At 39.4% G+C, this 6202-nt stretch overlaps 1 long non-coding RNA gene across 1 annotated transcript; it reads right to left on the bottom strand.

Moving 5' to 3' along the window:
- Positions 1-2867: 2867 nt before the first annotated feature.
- On the bottom strand, positions 2868-5953 carry LOC149134941 (uncharacterized). The gene is made up of 2 exons (XR_016242104.1): positions 5773-5953; positions 2868-3787 (listed from the first exon to the last, which is right to left on the bottom strand). It is a non-coding gene; the product is annotated as an uncharacterized LOC149134941 (long non-coding RNA).
- Between the last annotated feature and the right edge of the window lie 249 nt (positions 5954-6202).

Below are 6202 nucleotides of genomic sequence, written 5' to 3'. Positions count from 1 at the left end.
GTCCACGTTGGCACATTTGGGTGGTTGAGTCGGAACCTGTCAGACAACTGGATGCGTCTGAGCAGGTCTATGAGGCCTTTGCATCCCCTTCTAGTTTTGTCACTCCCCACGTAGTCTAGATGCGTGTCCAAGGTAGCATTCCAGTCCCCCACTAAAAGTAAGGGACGAGACGTTCCCAGGAATACTTCTAGACGTCGAAAGAAGTCTGACCGACCTGTTAAAGGAGGCACATAAACTGCCAGCAACCGAAAAGCGCCTCCATCGCTGCCGTCCACATCTAGGACAACCAGTCTACCCTCCGGGTCCGTAAATATCGTCTTTACTTGGAGATCCAGACTCTTGCGAAAAAGAACCGCCGTGCCACTACCGCCCATCCTCGGCAGACAGGGAGAAAAATAAATGTTAAACTGTCCGCCAAACATGGACTTTAGGGCCCGCGGTTCATGGAGTCTGGTCTCACTAATGGCTATGATATCCAAATTGTGTGACTTGATGTCATTTAAGAGGTACCCTTGTTTCCAAGGCGACCCCAAGCCACGCACGTTCACACAGCCAATCTTCACCATGATTCTATTTATACGTGTGCTTTAAAGCACAAAACAAAAGAACAGAATGTTACTTACCGTTAGAAAGTTTTGTTTCCTCCTTGGATTTTTCACCAAGGAGGCTATTGTACAATTTCTTGCACAAATATTTCTGGAATCCCCCTACCGAGTTGGGGTAGAAGGATTTTATTGTGTTGTGTAATGCTGGTGTTACATGAATAATTTTAATGTGTTTTGGCGGTGTTGTACGTGGGTGGTTGTTGGTTTTGATATCGTTATTTGTGATGTTTGTTTTAGAGTTGATGTAATTCATCAACTCTGTGTTTGTACTGTCTATTGCTGTTAGCATTGTTTCTTTTATATTACTATTGGTGTTAGTAGTATTCTCGGGAGATGTGAATCTCTCTGCTTTGTTTGTGTTTGCATTTTGTTTTGTTTTCTTCTTACTGCGCTTCCTCTTTCCTTTCGTAGCTATTCTCCACTCCTCCCCACTCTCTTCATCGGATGATGGGAGATCTGAGGAGTCAGAAAGAGGTAACGGCAAATTTTGTGCGTCTGTGTGTGTTTCTGTGAGTGTTTGTGTTGCTGTTTTTATTGATGTTGGCTGCTTGTTATTTGTGTGTGGTGTATGTGATATGGGGGAGGGAGAGGCAGTCTTGGAATTTTCTTTTTTATCTTCTGTTTTTGCAGTTTCTGTTGTCTTTTCTGTTGTGGTTATTGCTGATATTTCTGTTGTTGTTTTTTGTGTTGCTGGTGGTGTTGGTAGTAAGGTTTTTCTGTTGGGGGTATTTGGTAGTTGCTTCTGTTGTTGTTGTTGTTGTTGTTGTTGTTGTTGTTGTTGTTTTTGTTTAGCGGCCAGAGGGCAGTCCTTTTTCAGATGTGCTTCGCTGTTGCATAGGTAACAGCAAGGTCGCCTGCCCTCTACCACCACATACAGCTGGTGGTCCTCTGCCAATCTAATGTTTGGAGGAATTTTCTGTGAAGCCTCCTCCGTGATGTGGAGAAGGATTTCCAGATTTTTCCCTCCCCAGTTCTTTTCCTCTCCGACCGTAATCTCCAAAATATTTGCCTCCTCCATTTCCAGGCACACGGCCGATATCAGCCATTGGGTGTCCACCTCCGATGGCACATTTTTTATCATAACTTTGGTCACTCTCTGTCCTAGATAACTCGGTATCATTACCAAGTCATCTGTGCGGAGAGAGAGTGTCGAAAATTGTTTAACTAAATTTTCATCCAGAAATCTCACTTGCACCGTTCCAAATTTTCTTCCCCAGGTGACATGATTCTGATAAGGCCAAATTTGTCTAAGACAAAATTCAATTTTATCTGTGCTAACATTTTCTACACGTCTGGATTTTGTGTTTACCAGTTTATAAATGATGCACTTTTTGTTTTTCATTTCTATAATATCTTTTGGTATGTTTATTCTGACATCATCTCCTTCTTTCGTAAGAAGGGATTTTGTGTCTTTTATTTGTTTTTGTGTGAATGTCACTATTGTTCTTTTTTCCTTTAGAGCATTTGCGAAATTTGTTTTTGTTGTGCTGGCGGACATGTTCTTCTGGATATTTTTGTTTATGTTGGTGTATGTACTGCCTGGTTCAAAGGTGGTGGTAGTGGCAGCAGAGTTTGTTGAACAGGTGATGGTGTCATTGCTGACGGCCGATAACTTTACGTCTTTGTTGTTGCTGTTGTTGTTGTCGTTGTTGTTGTTGTTGTTGTTGTCGTTGTTGTTGTTGTTGTTGTTGTTGTTGTCGGTGTTGTTGGTGGTGGTGATGATGGTGTCAGCAGCAATGGTGCTTACGTCAGAGACATTTGTGACGGTTTTTACGCATGGTTTTGTAACCTTGGTTACAGTTTTGTTTTTGTTGTTGGTGTTGGCGGTGGTGGTGGTGGTGAGAGGGCTGTTAGTAGCTGTAATCACAGTCTTTGTGACGTTTACAGCAACTGCGTTCCTTTCACTGTATGAGCACGCGCTACTCTGTTCTTTTTTCTCTTCTGGCATCTGAAGCCTCGGGAAATGCTTGTCAAAAGAACAAGACAAGCGTTCCAAAATTATGTTTCTCGACATATTTCAAATGTCAAGAAGGAAATTTTTGTATTTTGCTAGGGCCGAAACTGCCCCTGGGGGTCAATTCCTGCCCTTGAAAATACACACAAATGAAGCCTAGGTGCTTCGCAACAAAATTATTTAAAAATTCCAACAAAATGTGGTCAATAAAAGGTCGAATAAACGTTTACCTTCGCAGCCGATGTGACAGCACGTCCGTGAGAAGAGATAGATAGATAGATAGATAGATAGATAGATAGATAGATAGATAGATAGATAACTTTCTTTTATTAGCCTCACAGGGCTCCACACAGAGGGGACAAATACAACTGTAGAGCTTTTCTTTAAGAAAAAAAAAAGAAAAAAAAATCCGAAGAAAAGGGATCGGTAGGGGCAAAAAAAAAAGGGGGCATCGTATATCACAGAAACTGTCAATTGTGTAAAATGGGGTAACATTAGGTTTATCCATGGAGAGAAAAGCCTACGGAAAAGACCATGGTAACCTCAGCAGGGAATAGACACATGAGAGCGAAGTGCTCTCTCTCTCTCTCTCTCCTTTTTTTTTTTTTCTCGATTTATAGGATCATACTCAAAGAGGTATCGTCACTCGCACGCACCATCTTTGCTACATTCACCCACCTTTTAATGAAACTTTCACGAGACAAAAACTGTCTCTCTATTCTCACCTTCCTTTTCAAGTGATACTTGAAAAAGTTGATGAGCGATTGGCCAGAGAGGTAAGTTTTCGTCTCTAATCCTTTCGCTCGGGTCCACCACACACATTCTTTCACCATGGCCACCAGTATGATGAACACTGCCTTGCCTTCCCTGTTGAGGGACGGTGGTGGAGCAATTTGCACAATAGACTCGGCTGACAGGCGGACTCGTCCCACCCACACGTGACAGCAGCCGTTCGGCATAAGCTCACAGGTCGGAAATCTTTGGACACTGCACGAGTGCGTGCAGAACGGTTTCGTCGCTCTGACCGCATCTCGAGCATGTCGGTCCGGTGTGTCTCGAACCGTGCCTGTAAAGCTTATCCCGAACGGGTAATGCTTCTCGATAGCACTGCCAGGCCAGGGATCTCTGGTGGTTGTCCATAGGTCCCGGCCCCAAAGTTGTCCTGAACGGGCGGGCCAGGTGTTCCTCGTCGACGCCCAGATTCATACGCAGACAGAGAAGTATTCATCTGCAGAAACAGAAACAATACAATTAATTTAGGTACATACGTTATACTTTCTTTTCTCTACAGATAAAATCAAATCAAGATACTGGAAGATAATTTACATTAGACGCGTTTCTCATTGAATCTATTAAATGACCTTATGTAAGAAAAGATTGACGAACAAATTCAGTTGTCAAAACTATAAAATTCAAAAGAATAAGATAAATATTCCTTACAAATCCCTTATAAAGATAAAATATCGTTAAGGGTTCACTTACGTATATAAAAAAAGAAGTAAGCAGTGAAGAAAACTTAAGGAATGAAGAAAGGGAAAACAGTGCGTATTTACATTTAATGTAGCACAGCCAATACTAGTGAATAGCTAATGATAGTTTTTATCATCCCACTAGCTGACCCCGTGCTGTCAAAAATGACGGTTAATTGTAGTATTTTATATATAAATGCGGTACAAAATGAGGTACATAATAATCACACATACAAACATTGACATACTTCTCTTGTACACGCATGCACACATATACTCGCATAGAGTTGTAACGCTGATTTCTTTTTCATCCCTTCCTTCCTCATTTACCTATCACTCCGTGCTTTCTCTCATAGCTATTAGTGTCTCTCACTCCCACTCAGTCAGGGCTATTACTCTCACCATTTCCCCTTCACTGAATTACTATTTTCTCTCCTGTTCCGCATCCGGCGTGATTCTAGATAGATAGATAGATAGATAGATAGATAGATAGATAACAAAAGAAGGAAAATGCACAGAATTTACATAGTTTCAATATATTTTAAATTAAAGTGTATTGTGGCTGTCGAGACCGGTTTCGCTTTCGCTAATCATAACACTGAAACCTTTGTGATTTCTTATCTTAAGAAGATTTTAGTCCATGTTCTTGTGTGAAATCGGTCGACATCCACAATACTCTTTCATTTACGATATATTAAAACTATGTAAACTATATGCATTTTCCTTCTTTAATCATATATATCTGTATATATAAAAGGCAGGATGTGTGTGTGTGTACGTGAATGTAATTTATGCACGTCCACAAATTAGCACGCATGTCACTCCAATTTTAGGGGGACATTCGTCATGACCCTAGCTGCATTTTCGTCAACTTATTTTTCCCAGAGGCACCAGAGAATAGCAGTAAAACTAAATTTTCAACCAAAACTTTTAACAATTTTCAAGTCGGAGAAAACCGCCTTTGTTTACAACAGGAGTTAAGTCCCCTTCTAGCGACGAGCAAATTTTTAAGACTTTTGTTGTTGTTTTTTTTTCCATTGATGAAAAAAGTGTTTTGTTGATATACGAGCAACACACACGCACACATACGAACATATATGCGTACAAAAGATATGTATGAAATTGCTGTACGTGCGTGTGTGTGTGTGTTGCCCAGATATATATATATATATATATATATATATATATATATATATATACTTAAGACTTAGTTGTGATCTGAACACAACCGCTTCTGACACAGAGAATCGGAAAACCTTTTGGGCATTCCATTTTCCTTGCTGGAAGGATTCACAACCCATGGGCAAATAGGGGTTGGATGATGGGGGTGGTGCTTTCAAAGGGCCGGCATATGTAACCTGATGACCTCTGCCGATCAAACTCCCAACCCATGGACTCTTGTCGCGACACTGATTCTGCCCAAATTTGATCTCGATGTTACTTCGTTTGGTTTGAAATAAAGCACTTGATTAGTCTAATGATCCTAACTTAATCCCGTGAAAGGTCGGGTTATACTGCTAGTATATATATATATATATATATATATATATATATATATATATATATATATATACACGTGTTTCTCATTTTATATATTAGAAGTAAAGATTGACGAATAGATTCAATTTTTAAAACTGCATCTGTATTATAATTCAACACATTTGTATTTTGAATTATAATACAGATACATTTATTTCTTACAAATTTTTTAATAAAAATATAATACTGTGAAGGGTTCACTTACGTATATCAAAGGGGCAAAGAAGGGAAGACACTTGAAGGAAGTCCGATGCGTATTTAAATTTAATATAACACCATCAACACTAGTAAACACCTGGTGACAATACATTGCTGTTTTTAGTATCCTATAATTTAAGGAGATAATAATGACATGTCATTAAATACCAGCTGTCAACTAAAGTCTTGTTTCATGGCTTGTAGAGAATTGGAAAGAATGTTTTTTTTTTTTACTTTTCTATCTAAATTAGATAATTAGTCACTTACGTGAATAGTCATTTACGTGAACAGTTACATCAGGCGTTAATCCCATTCAATTCTTTGTGCAATAAACAATTCATTCTGTCACATTAGGTTTTATCTTATCTGTAATTATAAATGACTATAAGACATAAGTCATTCTTTTCCTCCAAAAACAAGTTTGCACCATAACAACT

This window comes from Octopus bimaculoides, chromosome 6 (genome assembly GCF_046866305.1).
Source record: "Octopus bimaculoides isolate indiv1 chromosome 6, ASM4686630v1, whole genome shotgun sequence".
In the NCBI taxonomy this organism is placed as follows: Eukaryota; Metazoa; Mollusca; class Cephalopoda; order Octopoda; family Octopodidae; genus Octopus; species Octopus bimaculoides.
Note: the sequence above shows the minus strand (reverse complement) of the source record. Positions and strands in the feature narration are given on the sequence as shown.